Source organism: Stenella coeruleoalba, assembly GCF_951394435.1.
Source record: "Stenella coeruleoalba genome assembly, chromosome: 3".
Taxonomy (NCBI): domain Eukaryota; kingdom Metazoa; phylum Chordata; class Mammalia; order Artiodactyla; family Delphinidae; genus Stenella; species Stenella coeruleoalba.
Window position 1 is genome coordinate 157,502,414 of NC_137148.1, and position 21,729 is coordinate 157,524,142.

Below are 21,729 nucleotides of genomic sequence, written 5' to 3' on the forward strand. Positions count from 1 at the left end.
GATGGCAGTAAGACCTTCAGTTCTGCCTTCTTCTCAAGCTTCAACCTGTCATTCTCACAACTTAACAGATGTTCTACAAACATGTCATGCTGTCACCCACCTTTACCTTTGCTTATGTGGCTCCCTCCCCTTGAAGCACTCATCTCACTCTCTGGAGAATTCCCATTATTCTTCCAAAATTGGGCTCAGGAATGACTGTCCCTGCTCCTTTGGGGCTCCCTTCGTTAGGTCCATTCCTTCTTTCCGCATCCTGCACAAATCTCTACAGTATTTGTGTTCTGTAACATAGTATCATTGTATCATCTATTTCTCTGTGAAAACTACTCTAACACATGGTAATTTACTTTGTTACCTCTTCAACCCCCTCCTTTTGCCCCTCAATTCATGACTTCTTGAAGGCCTGTTCTTTTCTCCTGAACAATTTCCAGTGCCTGGGATAATACCTGGCTCAGGGGTTAAAGAAACATTTACTGAGTAAACTGGCTTTTAAATGGTTTAGAATTCTTTCCCTTCTTTTATTTTCTTTTGGAGTCTGAGATTTTTAAAAATTAGAAAACCTCAAGTGGGGAAAACATGCTTTCATTTCATGAAGTTGATCCCTTTTTAAGACTTTGCTACAGGTGATAGGTTCTTAGGAATTCTTCTGCAGTGAACTAAAAAAATAGCTTTAACTTTAAAGTGATTATCTAATCAAAATATATTTTTCCTACTTAAATTAGCACGCTGTATAGAACATAGCAAGTACAGTTATAGAATAAATATGACTTCAATACAACAAAGAAAAATAATTCTAAAAACAAAATTAGAAATTGCATAAAAATTTGGGAAACAGGTGTAGTTTGGAAGTAACTAGAAAAATAAAGGAGGAAGAGAACAGAGGGTTTTGTTTTTGTTTTGCCTCTTTTTTGATGAAAACCATGTACAAAGTTTGACAACAGTTTAAGAAAAGGCAAGTTCCAGACTGAGGTAGTTTGCAGTTTATTTTTATCTATTATTTGGTCCTTGGCTCTATAAATGCATATATTTTAAGATTTTGTTTGCTATTAAAATGTTAGTTGTAATAAATATGCTATTAGCTTATACAGTTGGTTTCTAATGAGAAATCCAGCACCCCTGCACCCAAATTTTTCTGTTTATATGTTGCATAAAGTGTATAACGCTGTATAAGAGAAAAACCTTACCTTTTATCTTACAAATGGCCAAAATCAATATTTTGTGATTTGTCTCAGGATATTTAAAAAAGTGACTGACAAGTATGAAAGTGTCCCACGTATTTATTACACAGTTAAGGTTTATCCTTAGACTTTAATAACTGTGAGGACTAAATTAAAATAGAAATTTTATCATATTCATTACATTTACTAAATCATTCTCTAGTATGTATACAGTTGTCCCTCAGTATCTATGGGGGACTGTTTCCAGGACTCCCCCCAACAGATACCAAAATCTGAGGATGATCAATTCCCTTATATAAAATGGTGTAGAATTTACATATAACCTATGCACATCCTCTCTAAATCATCTCTAAATTACTTGTAATACCTAATACAATGCAAATGCTATGAAAATAGTTGCCGGTGTGTGGTAAATTTAAATTTTGCTTTTTGGAACTTACTGGAATATTTTTTCTGAATATTTAAAATTTGCAGTTATTTGAATCAGTGGATGTGGAACCCAGAGATAAGCAAGGCCAACTGTATTCTAATAAGCTTTGGTTTAAGGATTTCACACATGCAAATCCACTTTGAAGGAGTTCTCTTCAATGTGAATTTTATAATGGTTAGTAAGGGACGACCTCTGGCTGAAGAGTTTCCCACATGCATTACATTCATAGGGTTTCTCTCCAGTATGAATTCTTTGATGCGCAATAAGTGATGAGCTCTGCCTAAAAGTTTTCCCACATGTACTACATGCAAAGGGTTTTTCTCCTGTATGAATTCTTTGATGTTGAATAAGAGCTGCACTTTGGCCAAAGGATATCCCACATTCCAGACATTGATACGGTTTCTCTCCTGTATGAATTCTCTGGTGATTACTAAGGGATGAGTTACACCTGAATGTTTTCCCACACTCATTACATTTATAGGGTCTTTCTCCAGTATGCATTCTCTGATGTTGAATGAGAGCTGAACTTTGTCTGAAGGCTTTCCCACACACTTTACACTTACATGGTTTCTCTCCAGTATGAATTCGCTCATGAATAATGAGTGTCGAGTGGGAACTTAAGGCTTTACCACATTCATTACAATTATACAGTTTCTCTCCCGTATGAATTATTCGGTGTCTATTAAGTCGTGAAATAGAAGTGAAACCTTTTCCACATTCATTACATCTATAAGGCTTTTCTCCAGTGTGAATTCTTTCATGTTGTATAAGAGATGCACTCTGACTGAATGCTCTCCCACATTCACTACATTTAAAAGGTTTCTCTCCTGTGTGAATTCTCTGATGATAACGAAGAGATGAACTAGACTTAAAGGTATTGCCACATTCATTACATAAATAGGACTTCTTTCTGAGATGAATTCTCTGACATCCAGAAGGGGATGTGCTACAACTGGATGCCTTCCTTCCTGGGTTATATTTGTGGGGATTTTCTCGAGCATGGATCTTTTGATGTATAAAAAGGGTAGACCTTCTGCTGAAGGATTTACCACATTCTTTACATCTATAGGATTTTTCCACAGTATGGGTTCTTAGGTGTTTACAAAGGGATGCACTATGGCTGAAGGCTTTTCCACATTCTTTACATATATAGGGTTTCTCTCCAGTATGAGTTCTTTGATGTTGAATAAGAGCTGAACTTTGGCTGAAGGCTTTCAAACATTCTTTACATTTAAATAATTTCTCTCCAGTATGGTTTTTCTGATGTTTACGAAGGGATGAATTGTGAATGAAGGCTTTTTCACAAATGTTACATTTATAGCGTTTTTCTGCTGTCTTGATTTTTGGTTGGTTAAGTAAATTTGAATCCTGCCTGAAGCTATTTCTTTGTATTTCATATTTTGAGGGTGTTTTTTCTCTAGCAGTCTTTTGTTGCTTAACAAACACTGATTTCAGGCTGAAATTCTGGCCAAAGTCATTATTTTTATGGCTTCTTTCTACAGTGAGGATCTTTGTATGGGTGACTGAAATTATTTGTAAACTTTCATTTTTGTCCTTCTGTTTCTTTATTCTGTCTTCATATAAGCAGGATTTTTCTGATATGAAGTTCCAGGGTTCATTTTTTTTGAGTCTTTTCCTTACTGGCCCCCAAAATGATGAGTCTTGAGTTTGAGTTGACTTTGTGGTTTTAGGACTGCTCTTACATCCTGAAGAAAACAAAAAAAGAAAGAAATTGCCAATGATCCACATGATTAGCTGAGACTAAATGTGTAGAAGGACTAAATATTAATGATATCTAAATAAGGCATTGCTTTCTGGCTAAAAGAAACTAGCAAGAGGAAAAAATAGGAAAGTAACAGTGTTACCGTATAAAATAATAATGGATGAGAGCTGGAGTACTAGGGTGAATAAAACAAAGATGCTCATTTAAAGAAGGTGAGAGTATACACATTACCAGGAGAATGGAGAGAAGGCATCAGAGGAGGAGTATGAATTGGGAAATGCAGTCTAGTATCCAAAGCCTATGACAGACTCATACATTATCTCCATGACATCACTCTCATTTCTGTAATTATTTCTAATCTTGAATGTCTTCCCTACTTTTCCTACATGTCAAACTTCTCTGTAGCCTTCAGATTCAGTTCCAGTGTTAAGCTCCTCTTTGCACCCTTTCCTGACTCTGAGCTCCAAAAATCTATTCCCCTTATTATACCACTTAACCACAGTATATTATAATATGTACCTAAGGGAAAAAATTATGAGTATAGAGATAATGAGAAAGCCTTAAAAAAATTCAGCACCACTGATAATAAAAATATTCAAGAAAAACAGGAATTGAGGGATGCTTCCTCAACAAGATAAATACATATACTTTAGTCCTAAAGCCAGTATCTTATTTAATGAAGAAACTCTAGAGACATTTCCACTATGATCAAGAACAAGGCAAGGATGCCCATTACTTTCATTTCTGTTCAACATTGTACTAGATGTATCAACCAATACAAGTACACAAGCAAAATCAATTAGAGGCATAAGCATGAGTAAAGAGGAAATAAAACTATCTCTATTTGCTGATGATATAATACTATAGCTGAAATTAAACGTCAGAGAATCAATGATAAACCTTGATCAGTGACATACCAGAATATAAAATTAACACACTAAAATCAATAATCTTCATTTATACAAAGATTTAGGGAAATGAATTCACAAGAAATATGAAAAACTTATATGGGAAAAAATTTTAAAGTCTTTAAAAAATTTTTTTAAGATTTTTTTTATTATTGTTGTGGACCATTTTTAAAGTCTTTATTGAGTTTGTTACAATATTGCTTCTGTTTTATGTTTTGGTCTTTTGGCCCCGAGGTATGTGGGATCTTAGCTCCCTGACCAGGGATCAAACATGCACCCCCTGCATTGGAAGGTGAAGTCTTAACCACTGGATTGCCAGGGAAGTCCCTAGAACAGTCTTGAATAACATTAAAGTCACCTGAAAAACCTCTCCTGTTCTTGGATAAAACACTTCAATGTTATAAAAATATAAGGATTAAGAAATATATATATAAAGATATTTTAAATCCTGCTGTAATTAACAACATAACTTTACAACTTAAGGAACTAGAAAAAAAACCAAACTAAACCCAAAGCTAGCAGAAGGAAGAAATAATAAAGACAAGAACTTAGATACATAAAACAGAAAATAGAAAAACAGTAGAGAAAAAAATCAAATGCAAAATCAGTTATTTGAAAAGATCTACAAAATTGACAAACCTTTAGTGAGACTGACTAAAAATAAAAGAGAAGACACAAAGTACTAAAATCAGAAATGCAAGTTGGCAACATTACCATGGAGTCAAAAGAAATAAAAAGGATTATAAGGAAAAACCATGGATAACTGTATGACAAAAAATTGTATAGCCTAGATGATATGGACAAATTCCTAGAAACACAAAACTTACCCAAACTGAATTATGAAGTAGAAAATCTGAACAGACATATAACTAGTAAAACAATTGAACCAGTAATCAAAGCCTCCCAATAGTAAAAATGCTCTGTACCAGATAGTTTGTCTATCAAATATTAAAGATGAACTAACACCACTCCTTCTGAAACTCTTCCAGAAAACTAAAGAGGAGGCAATATTTCCTAACTTATTCTATGGGGCCAGCATTGCCCTGATAATAAAGCCAGACAAAAACCCTATAAGAATAGAAAACTAAAGACCAATATTCCTTGTGAATATTGATTTTAAAATCCTCAATAAAGTACTAGGCAAAGAGAATTCAGAATATTAGAATGATTATACACCATGAGATTTATCCTTGGAACGCAAGAATGGTTCAACATATGAAAACCAATTAAAGCAACACATCACATTAACAAAAAGAAGACACAAAATCACATGATCATCTCAAGTGATGTAGAAAAAAGCATCTGACAAAATTCAAAATTCAACACCTTTTCATGATTAAAAAAACCCCAAAACACTTAATAAACTGGGACTGGAAGGAAAATACCCCAACACAATAAAGAGCATCCTTAAAGAACCCATAGTTAACATCATACTCAATGGTTAAAGACTATAATCTTTTCCTCTGAGATCAGGAACAAGATAAGGATGCCCACTTTTATCACTTCAACCCAACACAGTATTGGAATTTCTAGCCAGAGCAATCAGGCAAGAAAAATAAATAAAAGATATCTAAATTCGAAAGGAAAAAGTAAAATGATCTCAGTCACAGATTACATGATCGTTCTTAAAAATTTATTTTTTTGAAGTATAGTTGATTTACAATGTTGGGTTAATTTCTGTTGTACAGCAAAGTGATTTGAGTTACACATACATACATTCTTTTCATATTCTTTTCCATTATTTATGGTTTATCACAGGATATTGAATATAGTTCCCTGTGCTATATGGTAGGATCTTGTTTATCCATTATATATATAATAGTCTGCAACAGACGACAACAGATGATCTTATACGTAGAAAATGTAAAGGTTCCACAAAAAAATTGTTAGAATACACAAATTCAGCAAAGTAGCAGGATAAAAAATCAACACAAAAACAGTTGTGTTTTTATCCTCTAACAATGAACAAGCCAAAACGGAAATACAGAAAAGGATTTCATTTACGATAGCATCAAAAAGAATAAAATACTTAGGAATTAACTCAAAGGAGGTAAAAGATTTGTACACTGAAAACTACAAACACTGCAGAAAGTAAAGAAGACATAGGTAAATGGAAAAACATCAGGTATTTACAGACTGTAAGATTTAATACTCATAAGATGGCAATACTACCTAAAGTGATCTAGAGATTAAATGCAAGCCCTATCAAAATTCCAATGCCGTTTTTTTTGCAGAAATAGTAAAACTCATCTTAAAATTTATATGGAATCTCAAGGGACCCTGAAAAGCCAAAATAATCTTGAAAAAGAAGAACAAATTTGGAGTACTCATACTTCCTGATTTCAAAACTTATACAAAGTTACAATAATCGAAGCATTGTGGTACTGGCATAAAGATGAACATATAGATCAATAGAATAGAATAGGAAGTCTAGAAATAAACCTTCACATATATGGGCAAATGAATTTTGCCCATAAAAAGGTGCCAAGACTATTCAATGGGGAAAAGACAGTCTTTTCAACAAATAGTGCTGGGAAAGCTGGATATCCACTTGCAAAAAAAATGAAGCTGGACCCTTTACCTAACACCATACACAAAAATTAACTCAAAATGAATACATGACTTAAATGTAAGATCTAAAACTATAAAATTCTTAGACGAAAACATAGGGTAAAAGCTTCATGACCTAGGATTTAGCAATGATTTCTGGGATAGGATACCAAAAGCACAGGAAACAAAGGAAAAAAATAGACAAATAATTGGATTTCATCAAAATTAAAAGCTTCTGGGGGAATTCCCTGGCAGTCCAGTGGTTAAGACTCAGCACTCTCACTGCCAGGGCCAGGGTTTTATCCCTGGTCAGGGAACTAAGATCCTGCAAGCCAAGCAGTGTGGCCAAAAAAAAAAGAAAAATTAAAAATAAATAAAAGCTTTGGTACATCAAAGAACACTATCAGCAGAATAAAAAGGCAACCTACAGAACAGGAAAAAATATTTTCTAATTATGTATCTGATAAAGGGTTAATATCCAGAATATATAAAGAATTCCTACAACTCAACAATAAGAAAACAAACAATCCAATTCAAAAATAAGCAAAGAACTTGAATAGACATATCTCTATAGAAGACATACCAATGGCCAATAAGCACATGAAAAGATGTTCAACATGTCAGGAAATAAAAATTCAAACCACAATATTCCACTTCACGTCTGTTAATATGGCTAATATATATGTGTGTGTGTATATTTTATATACATGTGTGTATGTGTGAGTGTATACACACAGAAAATAACAACTGTTGGCAAGGATGTGGAGAAACTGGAACCCTTGTGCACTGCTGTTGGGAATGTAAAATAATATAGCCACAGTGGACAACAGTATGGCAGTTCTTCAAAAAGTTAAGCAGAGAATTACCATGGGATTCAGTAATTCCATTCCTACAGATATACCCAAAAGAATTGAAAGCAAAGACTCAAAGAGATATTTGTATACCCATGCTCATAATAGCATTATTCACGGTAGCCAAAAGGTGGAAACAACCCAAATGTCCATTGACAGATGAATGGATAAACAAGAAGTAGTATATACATATAATGGATTATTATTCAGCTTTACAGAGAAATGGAATTGTGATAGATGCTACAACATGGATGAACCTTGAAGACATCATGCAGCGTGAAATAAGCCAGACACAAAATGACAAGTGTTATATGATTCCAATTCTGAGGATCCTAGAACAGTCAAATACAGAGACAGAAAGTAGAATAGTGATTACCAGAGGCTGGGGAGAAAAGCAGATGGAGAATTATTATTTAATGGGTAGAGAGTTTCAGTAAGGGATTATAAAAAACTTCTCCAGATGGATAATGATAATGGTTACAACACTGTGAATGTACTTAATGGCATCAAAGTGTATACTTACAAATAGTTAAAATGGTAAATTTTACATTATTTTTATTTTACCACAATAAAAAAAAAATAATTAGGGGACAATAAAATGTTTTGTCGAGAATTTGGGTAAACTGGAACCTACATACATAGCTGGTGGGAATGTAAAATAGTAAATACAACTGCTCTGGGAAACAGTTTGGTAGTTACTTAAAAAGTTAAACATAGCCTAAACATATGACTCAGTAATTTCATCCTAAGTATACACCCATGAGAAATGAAACATATGTCAAAATAGAAACTTTTACACAAATGGTCATAGCAGCATTATTTGTAATAACCAAAAATGGAAACTCAAATGTCCATCAACAGATGAATGGATAAACAAAAGGTGATATATCCATACAATGGAATATTAGTCATCCATAAAAAGGAATGAGGTACTGATACATATTACAACATGAATGAATCTTGAAAATATGCTAAGTAAAAGAAGCCAGATAGAAAGACCTACATATTATATGATTCCACTTACATGAAATGTCCAGAATAGTCAAATCCACAAAGACAGAAAGTAGATTAGGAATTCCCAGGGGTTAGGAGGATGCAGGAATGTGGAGTGATTGCTAATTGGTACAGGATTTCTTTCTGGGGTAATGAAAATGTTCTAAAATTAGTGGCAATAGTTGAAGATCTTTGTGAACATACTTAAAACCATTAAATTGTACACTTTAAAAGCATGAATTTTATAGTATATGAATTATACCTCAACACAGTTGTTTAAAAGAGAGAGAGAGAAAAAGCAACAATTCCCAGCATCATAGCCCTGTATGCTCCTGATCCTCACTTCCCCAGGTAAAAGGCTCTGTGATGAGCAATGGTAGACTGAAAAAAAATGCCAGAGAAAGGAAGAACTGTAGCAAAGAGCCTGAAGAAGAGCTGAAGTGACCACCAGAAAGATTAATCCCACTTTGAATTGAAAAATATGAAAAAAATAACCAAGAAGATTGGAACAGGAGCACAGGAAACATAAAGTACAGCTTAATTTAAATTCCCAGCTCACAACACTAGAAAAACTAAGTAAATGGAAAGAAAGCCATGGAAGAAAAAAGTAAGGATAAAAACAGGAATTAATAATGAAGAGAACAGATATCTCTATTCAAATCTATGAAAACCTATATGAAACAGATAATTCTCTAGAGAAATGCAGGTTACCAAAACTAACTCCATTACAATTAGAAAGCTGGGACAGACCAATTATCATTGAAAAAATTAAGTTATTAAAGAGCAATTCTATAAAAAAGCACTGGAGAATTCTACCAAATCTTGAAGGACCAGGTAGTCCCAAGGCTCTATAAATTATGCCAGTGCATTTAAAAGAAAGGAAAAGTTCCTAGTTCCTTTTATGAAGGAAATATAATATGAAAACAAACCAGATAATAATACAAAGAAAGAAAACTACATAACAGTATCAGTTATCAATATCAGTGCAAACATTCTAAGAAAATTAGAAACAGATTCCAACACTGCATTATTCCAGGAATGCAAGCAAAGTTGCTTCAATATTAGTATATCCATTAATATCATATAGTTTCCTCTTCTACCTTGTGGGTTATGACCAGAAATCATCTCCTACTCACTATAAATTCCTCAATATGGCACTCAAATTACAATTTTTGTTTTACTAATCTTCTTTACAGTTTTTTAATCTTTTTGAACAATGTCAAATACTCTTAGTTGATATACACACATCTTTTAAACTCATATTAGAAATTGTATTATAGAATAGTTGGGTTGTGGGGAGGTTTCAGGACCAATCCAAGCAGGGAAACAGGTAGGCATTATTGAGGTAGTGTATGGAAGTGTCAAAATATAAGATGAAGCCAAAAGTTGTGAGCTAGGAAAAGCCAGTATGTGCCTCAAGCAAGAGGCAATAATGAATTGCATGCAATACTGAAAAGTCAAGGGTCAGTAATATGGACAGCCAAGGACAGAAGGAGGTAAAGGAGGGCTAACATGATAATAGTAAAAAACTGAATTCAACTAAAATTTTATTAAGGCCATAATTCAATGATTTCAGCTAGAATATTTATATGGTTCACTGAACTATAAAAGATAGCACAGGGTTTCCCTGGTGGTGTAGTGGTTGAGAGTCCGCCTGCTGATGCAGCGGACACGGGTTCGTGCCCCAGTCCAGGAAGATCCCGCATGCTGCGGAGCGGCTGGGCCCGTGAGCCATGGCCGTTGAGCCTGCATGTCCGGAGCCTGTGCTCCACAACGGGAGAGGCCATAACAGTGAGAAGCCCGTGTACCGCAAAAAAAAAAAAAAAAAGCACAGTTTTAGTTTACAAAAAGTCAAATTTCAATAGGTAAGTTTTAAAGTAATGTTGGAACTAAAATGGAAAATAAAATATCCTGTAAATAAATCTCTGGCTCTGTTTTCTAAAGGAGCTCTAAACAATATCATCCCACCAGTACATGTGTGTTACAGTCTTCAAGATTTTGATCTCTAACACTAAAATGAGTGAGGACTCCTTAGAAGGATGGCTATTTCCTTTATGGCCTATGAGAGGTACAAAATATGTGTGAGATTTCTTTGTATGGGCTCTGGAAGGTGGTACACAGTGAGTGTGGGACATACTGATATTAGTAGAAAGCAAGGATGCTAACAAAAATTTATAAGGTAAGATACGCATTAAATTCATTAGCATGTTTGCCTATCGTGGTGGGGGGTGAGATAGGGAATAGGGAAGAGAATGGAGTAGAAATATAAGAATGAAAAAATGGGCCTTGTAGACATGAGTGTAAAAAATGTGCTACTAAACAGAGTATGGCTAACTCAATCCTCTTCCCTTGAGATTCAAAAACGTATATACACAAACATATACGTGTGTGAGTGTGTGTGTGTAAGGGCTGTGTCAAGGGACATAGGACCTGCTTTAAAAGAGTTCCTGATGACTAAGTCGACAAGCTGTATCAAAAATACTACATCATAAAAAGCCATGAGTTCATAATGATAACAGAAAGAAAAAAATATAATTCTTAATTTAAAAAAGAACTATAACTAGATTAATAATTTTGAGAAAATTATTATTCAGTTTTAAATATGTTATCAAGATTGACAGATGACTACCCACACATAAAGACTTGTATATTCATCATTAATAAAAAGTTTGAAGGAAAAAAATAAAGCTTCAAAAATCTAAAAGGAATAGTGTCAAGGATGCTCAATTTATATGCCAAATTATAAAGGTGTAGACTATTACAAAGCATTAAAAAACCATATCAAGACGTTCCATTCAGATAAGAGGCCCTATCAGTCAGCTTGGATGAAAAAAGGTCATGATCTGCAAGATAGGATGACAATCTTGTAAGCCTAGCTACAAGGTGCTGTATCAGTTCTACTCATCCCAACTACACCATCAAGTGCTAACACCAGAGTCCTAAATTCATGCAAAGAAGAGCCTTGGACCATGCCCCTGAAGCAAAGAAGAGCCTTGGACCATGGACCTCCTAAGTGTTCTTTATGACCAGCTTAGGGTTTTCTTCCTTTTATTTTGGTTTTAGCAAGGCCTACAAATCTATCTCCTGAAATGCAGATCAAACATTGGTCTATCTTAGACCAAGCCTGAGCTACCTCATGAACAAGTCAGAAGTTTATAGATACCAAAATGATCTTGCTTATCTCTCCTCTGCCAGGGGGCAGAAAGTCTAACAAATGACAAACAGTTGTCATCTGTGCATGGTTACCACCCTGACTAGTTTCTGTCATTAGGTCTAGATTCTCTCTCCTTGGCTCTTAAGACTCTGAGATTCTATCTTCAACCTTCTTCTTTCCCTAGTTGATTTTATCCACTCTAAATCCTGCTGCATGAATGACTATCCCAACTTTCCTCAAAATACTTTAAGTGGTATTTCTAACTGCCTACTAGCATTTCCATTTTAGTATTTTTCTTATACTTCAAATTCAGTCTGTCCAAATCTGAACCTGGCACATGCTTTTTCAAACCTTTTTACTATTTTCCCTAGTTCAGAATGACATCATAACCTTACAGTTGCTCTGCCATAAGTTCTTAATCCCATCTCAAAACTTTCTGCCCCCTGCATTCCAAGCCTAGTCACCAAATGCTCTTAATTAAATTCCATCACTGAAATGTCTCTAACAGCCATCCCTAAAGTATGCCTAGGTTGAGGGTCTCATTACCCTATAATGGTTACTGCTACTGACTCTCACTATGTTCCTTTGATCCCAGTTTCCTACCCATCCAGTATTATTTTCCACTGTTTTTATCCTTAGAGAACTCATCTTGTGTATTAGTTTCCTATGGCTTCTGTAACAGAGTATCACAAACTTGGTGGCTTAAAACAACGCATTTTATTCTCTTACTGTCAAAAGTCTGAAATCAGTTTCACTGGACTGAAACCAAGGTGTTAGTAGAGCTCAAGGGGAGAATCCACTCCCTTTCTTTTTCCAACCACTAGAGCTGCGTTCTTTGGCTCATGGTCTCTTCCTCCACCTTGAAAGTCAACAGCATAGCATCTTATTTCTCTTTGCTTCCATCATTATACTACCTCCGCTTTCTTGTCAAATTTCCTTCTGCCTCTCACATAAAAAGTCAACTGTGATTACACTTGGGCACCCCTAGATAATCCAGGATAACTTCACCATCTCAGAATCCCTAATTCAATCATATTAAGGTAACTTAAGGCGATATTAAGGTAACATCACAGGGACTTCCCTGGTGGCGCAGTCATTAAGAATCCACCTGCCAATGCAGGGGACACGGGTTCGAGCCCTGGTCCGGGAAGATCCCAAATGCTGTGGAGCAACTAAGCCCATGCACCGCAACTAGTGAGCCTGTGCTCTGGAGCCCGTGAGCCACAACTACTGAGGCCCACGCTCCTGGAGCCCATGCTCCGCAACAAGAGAAACCACCGCAATGAGAAACCCATGCACCCCATCGAAGAGTAGCCCCTGCTCACCACAACTAGAGAAAGCCTTCGTGCAGCAAAGAAGACCCAACACAGCCAAAAATAAATAAATTAAAAAAACAAAAGGTAATATCACAGGGTCCCAGGTACCTTTAGGGGCCATTATTCAGCCTATCACATTCTGTTATTTAAAAGACACTGATTACTCTTTATTTTATTCATTCAATAAATATTTACTGTGTTGCTACAATGTGCCAGACTCTATTCTAGGCACTGGTGCTCTGTAAGACACCAGAGATCTAGTAATGAAAAGAAATAATTCGTTTCCTCCAGGAGCCTAATTTAACATTAGAAACGAATAATTCAACATGCAGTCACAACACAATGTGATCATTTCTACAACAAAAACAAAAGATAGAAACAGAAGCAAATGTGAGCTTTGAATAGTATCCAAACTATCCTTAGGTAGTGGGTAGGCAGGAAAGAGGTACAGGCAGTGGTTACAGTTTTCTAGGATTTTAGGGGATTGGCAGTTTGCTAGTGAAAACTTAAAAACTGAATCTTCCCTTTTGCCAAAAGGGAAAGATATGTGCCGCCACCCCTGCCCTTTTTCTTAGAATATTCTTTGAGAAAATTTGTATTTGTAAATCCTTCCTCTATGCCTTTGATATGTATGTAAACTTGTAAAGCCTCTGTGAGCATTACAAACCAGGAATGTTTTTCTTGAGAGCCTGGGAGCCATCTCTTTGAAATGTAAACATCAAGAAAGATAGTGATCCTATCTCCCTGTCGTTGTGGAAGTTTACCTAGTGCCGAACTCCAAACTGTTAACCACCTGCTCATCATACTATACCAGTTTTCTTTTCACTAGCACAGATAGCCCAACTGCCAGGTGAATTTAGGATAAATATGAAAGAATGTATAGCTAACTGTGTTGTCAGTGCCCTTAAATGAGGACAAATTACAATTAACCTCGAGAACATGTATGTAATTGCTCAGCTACATTACAAAAACAGAAAGAAGGCTTCCCTGGTGGCGCAGTGGTTGAGAGTCTGCCTGCCGATGCGGGGAGCACGGGTTCGTGCCCCGGTCCGGGAGGATCCCACGTGCCGCGGAGCGGCTGGGCCCATGAGCCATGGCCACTGAGCCTGTGCGTCCGGAGCCTGTGCTCCGCAATGGGAGAGGCCACAACAGTGAGAGGCCCGCGTACTGCAAAAAAAAAAAAAAAAAACAGAAAGAAACGCCACCCTTTTTAATCTCATCAGCAGGTTACCTATGATGCATGTGGAAATCTGGTTTAATGTTTATTCAATAGTAACTGTTTTCTGTCTTTTGGAGAGGTTTTTCTGAGTTGGCAGGAGATTAAAAAAAACTTTCCCCAATACTACATGAAGGAATACGGGTGAGGGTTGAAGGCAGAATCAATATTTTTTTTACCCCAAATGGCTTTTTGGCCTTATTTCCTGAAGTATTTCCCTGATTTATCCAATAATCAGTCAGATTCAATGTCATATCTCAATAAAAATGTGACTTTAATTGGCACTCTCACAGGGCTTTCTTGAGAACCAGAGGATCGAAAGACTTAAAATTGGTATGCTGGGAATTACACATAACAGTATAATTATAGATGGGTGCACATTTTGTGAACATCCTGTGTCTTACTGAAAAAAGGAATGCTGGTCTAGACAATTTGTTTTTCGTAACTCCAATTTTTAAAACTTTTTATTATGGAAAAATTTCAATATATACAAAAATAGAATTGTACAATGCAACAACCACCACCAACACTTCATATATAAGCTCTTACTCCTCCTCCATCAGACTGGCTAAAGCAAATCCTAAACATCATATCATTTCATCTAATAATGTTTCCAAATGCATTTCTCAAGGATAAGGTCTTAAAAAAAAAACAAAAAAAGCAAAACATCTCACAGCCAATGAACTTAACACTACTCACTAGTAGCATCTTATATACATGGAAGTGTTTGAACTTCCCTAATTGCTTCATAAATTTTTTCAATTAGGAAACAATCAAGGTTCACCCACTGTATTTGGTTGGTATGACTCTTAAATCTCTTAGTCACTATGTTATAAATGTAATCTGCTGAAGTGAAGGTCATTTGGCCTCCCAGAAAAATATCTTAACCTGATAAAGAGCATCTGCAGCAACCTAGAGCTAACAGAATACTTGATGGTGAAAGGCTAAATGCTTTATACTTAAGATTGGGAACAAGGCAAGAATGTCTGTTCTCACCACTCTTAATCAGTATAGTACTGAAAGTCTACTTAGTACAATATCGTAAGAAAAGGAAATAAAAATCATACAAATCAGAAAGGAAGAAATGAAACTATCCCTATCTTGAGATGATAGTACATTAAAAAAATCCCTAGGAATCTACAAAACATTTCCTAGAACTATTAGGAGTTTAGGAAGGTCACAGGATATAAGGATAAACATACAAAAATCAATATTATTTCCATATACTATGGACATGTGGACACTGAAATTATATTTATAATACCATTTATAATTACTCAAAAAATACTTAGGTATAAATGTAACAAAATATGTACAGGACTTGTATTCTGCGAACTACAAAACACTGATGAAAGAAATTAAGTAAGAGCTAAATAGGGAATTCCCTGGTGGTCCAGTGGTTAGGACTCAGCGCTTTCACTGCTGAGGGCCTGAGGGCCCAGGTTCAATCCCTGGTCGGTGAATTAAGATCCCATAAGCTGCACATTGTGGCCAAAAACAAAAACAAAAAAGAGCTAAATACATGGTAAGATACACCATATTGATGGATTCGAAGATTCAGCATAGTAAAGATCTCAACTGTCTTCAAGTTTACTTGGTTTACTGCAATATCTCAGCAAGATTTTTTCGTAGATATAAATAAGATTATTCTAAAATTTATATGGAAAAGCAAAGAAACTAGAATAGTTAAAGCAACTTTGAAAAAGAATAAAGAAATAATCAACCCACCCAATATTAAAGCCTATATATAGCTACAGTAATCAACACTGTGTGATGTGGGTGGAGGGATAAACACACAGATCAGTGAAACAGAACACCTAGAAACAGACTCACAAATGGGCTCAACAGCTTTTTGACAAAGGTGTAAAAGAACTGAGTGGAGGAAGATAGCTTATTCAACAAATAATGCTGGGACAACTGACTGTCCATAAGCAAAAAAAAAAGAATCTTGACCGAATCCTACATCTAATACAAAATTTAGATGCAAAAGAATCACAGAAATAAATGTACAGTGTAAAACTACAGCATTTTTAGAAAAAACACAGAAGAAAATCTGCAAGATCTGAGGATAGGCAAAGAGTTCTTAGACTTGACAACGAAAGGACAATCCATAAAAGGAAACACTGATGAACCAGACCTCTCAAAATTAAAACTTTTGTTCCTCAGAGACACAATTAAGAGGATGAAAGGAAACTAAAGACTAGGAAAAAATATTTGCAAACCACATATCCATCAAATGACTACCATCTAGAATATATAAAAAACTCTCAAATCTCAACAGCAAAAAACCAAACAATTAGAAAATGGACAAAAGACACGAACAGACATTTCATCAAAGAAGATATACAGATGGCAAAAAAGCACATGGAAATAACATCATTAGAACTTAGGAAGATGCAAATTAAAATCACAGTGTATATCACCATATACCTATCAGAATGGCTAAAATAAAAGCATTGACAACACAAAATGCTGGCAAGGATGCACAGAAACTGAATCACTCATATGCTGCTGCGTTGCTGGTGGAATGTAAATTGGTACAGCCACTCTGGAACACAATTTAGCTGTGTCTTTCAAACTAAACATGCAACTACAACATGACCCAGTAATTGCACTCCTCCACATTTATCACAGAGAAATAAAAACTTACTTTTGCACAAAAACCTGTACACAAATGTTTATAGCAATGTTACTTGTAATTGTCAGAAACTGGAGACAACCCATATGTCCTTCAACAGTGAATGGTTATGTAACTGGTATATGTGTTTTACAAAAAACTATTCAGCAATCAAAAGGAATGAAATATTGATAAGTAACAAGGAAATACTGACAAGGAACTACTTGAATAAATTTCCAGAGAATTATGCTGAGTAAAAAAAAAACAGTCCTAAAAGGTTGCATACTGTATGACTCCATTTAAATAACATTCCTGAAATGACAAAATTATAGAAATGGACTAGTGGTTACAAAGGGTTAAGAATAAGAGGAGGTGAGGAACAGGGACAAGGAACAAGATGAAAGTGGGTGTCTAAAAATGAGTAACAGGAAGGATCCTTATGTGACAGAAGGAATTCTTCCATATCTTTGCTGTATCAACATCAATATCTTGTTTGCAGTCTTGAACTATAGTTTTGGAACTGGGTAAAGGACCAATGGGATCTCTCTGTACTACTTCTTATGTGAATCTAAAATTATCTTAAAATCAAAAAAAATTTTTTAAAAGTAAAATTCCCTCTAAAGTAAAAAATCAAATTGGTATCATACCTCCAAATCTGATCTCCTACTACCACTATCTCAGTGAATTATATCATTATCCATCCCTGAACAAGTCACAAACCAAGCAACCATCCTTGACAACTCAATCTCCTTTATCTTCCATATCCAATTCATCTTTAAGTCCTGCTGCATTTATCTCCTAAATGTCTCTGAAACTGGTTCTCTTCTTTCTGTGTCCATCACCACTAACCTAGCCAAGTCATTCATGCATTCATTAACTGGAAGCCAACTCTGACCGAGCACTATTTTAGGTACTGGAGAAATGGGTACAAATGAAACAGACAACCCAGCACAAGAGAGTTTATAATTCAGAGGAAGAGCAGATTATAAATAAATATGTACTATTTTGCAGTGATAAGTACTCTGAGCGAAAATAACACATGGTGAGGGCATAAAGACTGTGGAAGAATGCTGGAGAGGGTGTGGAGAAAAGGGAACCCTCTTACACTGTTGGTGGGAATGTAAATTGGTGCAGTCACCATGGAAAACAGTACGGAGGTTCCTCAAAAACTAAAAATAGAGTTGCCATATGATCCAGTAATCCCACTCCTGGGCATATATCCAGAAAAAACTATAATTTGAAAACATACATGCACCCCTAGTGCCCACTCTTGCCACTATTCAACATAGTTTTGGAACTCCTAGACACAGCAATTAGAGAAGAAAAAGAAATAAAAGGAATCCAAATTGGAAAAGAAAAAGTAAAACTGTCACTATTTGCAGATGACATGATACTATACATAGAAAATCCTAAAGATGCCACCAGAAAACAGCTAGAGCTAATCAATAGATTTAGTAAAGCTGCAGTATACAAAATTAATACACAAATCTCTTGCATTCCTATACACTAACAATGAAAGATCAGAAATAGAAATTAAGGAAACAATTACATTGAGCATTGCAACAGAAAGAATAAAATACCAAGAAATAAACCTACCTAAGGAGACAAAAGACCTATATGCAGAAAACTATAAGATACTGATGAAAGAAATCAAAGACTACACAAACAGATGGAGAGATATACCATGTTCTTGGATTGCAAGAATCAACATTGTGAAAATGACTATACTACCCAAAGCAATCTACAGATTCAGTGCAATCCCTATCAAATTACCAATGGCATTTTTCACAGAATTAGAACCAAAAATTTTACAATTTGTATGGAAACATGAAAGACCCCGAATACCTAAAGTGATCTTGAGAAAGAAAAAGGGAGCTGGAGGAATCAGGCTCCCTGATTTCAGACTATACTACAAAGCTACAGTAATCAAGACAGTATGGTATTGGCACAAAAAAAGAAATATACATCAATGGAACAGGATAGAAAGCCCAGAGATAAACCCCCACACATACGGTCACCTAATCTATGACAAAGGAAGCAACAATATACAATGGAGAAAAGACAGCCTCTTCAATAATTGGTGCTAGGAAAACTGGACAGCTAACACGTAAAAGAAGAAAATTAGAATACTCCCTAACACCATACACAAAAATAAACTCAAAATGGATTAAAGACCTAAATGTAAGGCCAGACACTATAAAATTCCTTGAGGAAAACACAGGCAGAACACTCTTTGATATAAGTCATAGCAAGATCTTTTTTAACCCACCTCCTAGAGTTATGAAAAGAAAAACAAAAGTAAAAAATGGGACCTCATTAAACTTAAAAGCTTTTGACAGCAAAGGAAACCATAACAAAACGAAAACCCTCAGAATGGGAGAAAATATTTGCAAATGAAGCAACTGACAAAGGATTAATCTCCAAAATATAGAAACAGCTCATGCAGCTCAATATAAAAAAAAAATTAAAAATTAAAAAATGAGTGGAAGACCTAAATAGACATTTCTCCAAAGACATATAGATGGCCAAAAAACACATGATAAGATGCTCAACATCACTAATTATTAGAGAAATGCAAATCAAAACTACAATGAGGGGCTTCCCTGGTGGCGCAGTGGTTGAGAGTCCGCCTTCCGATGCAGGGGACACGGGTTCGTGCCCCGGTCTGGGAAGATCCCGCATGCTGTGGAGTGGCTAGGCCCGTGAGCCATGGCCGCTGAGTCTGCACGTCCAGAGCCTGTGCTCCGCAACGGGAGAGGCCACAACAGTGAGAGGGCCGTGTAACGCAAAAAAAAAAAAACTACAATGAGGTATCACCTCATACTGGTCAGAATGGCCCATCATCAAAAAAATCTAGAAACAATAAATGCTGGAGAGGGTGTGGACAACAGGGAACCCTCTTGCACTGTTGGTGGGAATGTAAATTGATGCAGCCACTATGGAGAACAGTATGGAGGTTCCTTAAAAAACTAAAAACAGAACTACTATATGACCCAGCAATCCCACTGCTGTGCATATACCCAGAGAAAACCATAATTCAAAAAGACACAGGCACTCCAATGTTCACTGCAGCACTATTTACAATAGCCAGCACATGGAAGCAACATAAATGTCCATCAACAGAGGAATGGATATAGAAGATATGGTACATATATACAATGGAATATTACTCAGCCATAAACAGGAGTGAAATTGGGTCATTTATAGAGACTTAGATGGACGTAGGGACTGTCATACAGAGTGAAATAAGCCAGAAAGAGAAAAACAAATATCGTATATTAACACATATATATGGAATCTAGAAAGATGGTATAGATGATCTTATTTGCAAAGCAAAAATAGAGACACAGACGTAGAGAAGAAACATATGGATACCGAGGGGGAAGGGGGAGTGGGATGAATTGGGAGATTGGGATTGACATATATACACTATTGAGACTATGTATAAAATAGATAACTAATGAGAACCTACTGTATAGCACAGGGAACTCTACTCAATGCTCTGTGGTGACCTAAATTGGAAGTAATCCAAAAGAGAGGGGATATATGTATACGTACAGCTGATTCACTCTGTTATACAGTAGAAACTAACACAACATTGTAAAGCAACTATACTCCAATAAAAATTTAAAAAAAAAGTAGACAGCTAGCCCTCCCCTCCACAAAAAAAGGAGTCAAGCCACTGAACTGTAAAGGAAATGAACAAAATTAAAACTATAAGTGAAATGGAGATTACACCACTAAAATTCATGTCCACATTTATTTTTTAGCTCTCTGAGAATGGAGACCTTCTTATAACATTTAAGTCTGTTGCTTGGATTTTACACATTTAACTTGCATGCATGTTTTAAAGAATGCATTAAGTATAAAAATGTTGTGTTTCCTTTGTCAAAAAAAAAAAAAAAAAAGAAAGAGGCGATACATGCACCCCTATGTTCACAGCAGCACTATTTACAATAGCCAAGACAAGGAAACAACCTAAATGTCCATCAACAGATGAATGGATAAAGAAGATGTGGTATATATACAGAATGGAATACTACTCAGCCATAAAAATGAATGAAATAATGCCATTTGCAGCAACACGAATGGATCTAGAGATTATACTAAGTAAAGTAAGCCAGAAAGAGAAAGACAAATACCATATGATATCACTTACATGTGGAATCTGAAATATGACGCAAATGAACTTATCTATGAAACAGAAACAGATTTGCAGATATAGAGAACAGACTTGTGGTTGTCAAGGGGGAAAGGGGTTGGGGAGGGTTAAATTAGGAGTTTGGGATTAGTAGATGCAAACTATTATATATAGAATGGATAAACAACAAGGTCCTACTGTATATAGTACAGGGGACTATAATCAATATCCTGTGATAAACCATAATGGAAAAGAATATGAAAAAGAATACATATATGTATAACTGAATCACTTTGCTGTACAGCAGAAATTAACATAACATTGTAAATCAACTATACTTCAATAAAATTTAAAAAAAAAAAGAATGTGGAGGACAGAGGGCCATGTTCAGATGTGCTGTGTCTAATAGACAAAGTGCCATCTGAACAGAAACCTGCGCAACTCAAGGAAGTCAGTCATGTGGGCTTGTGGCTCAGGAAGAATGGTCCAGGAGAGGAAAAAACAAGTGCAGAGGCCCTGAGGTGGCCTGTCTGAAGAACTACAAGGAGACCAGGGGATTAGAGTTCTTGAATGAAGGGCAGAGAGGAAGGAGGTGAAGGTGAAAAGGTAGCCAAGACCAGACCACGAAGGCCACACTAGGGGCTTTGGATTGTGT

The 21,729-nt window shown here is 35.8% G+C and overlaps 1 long non-coding RNA gene across 2 annotated transcripts in view; it reads right to left on the bottom strand.

The window, feature by feature from the left end:
- Positions 1–368: 368 nt before the first annotated feature.
- The window catches only part of LOC307183405, a 30,887-nt gene continuing 9,526 nt past the window's right edge, over positions 369–21,729 (bottom strand). The window contains exons 5-6 of one of the 2 annotated variants that reach the window (XR_013827463.1): positions 8,662–8,774; positions 369–3,311 (exon numbers count right to left, since the gene is read on the bottom strand). This is a non-coding gene — a long non-coding RNA (uncharacterized lncRNA). The remainder of the gene's footprint in view (positions 3,312–8,661; positions 8,775–21,729) is intronic. The other variant, XR_013827462.1, reaches the window with a different exon arrangement.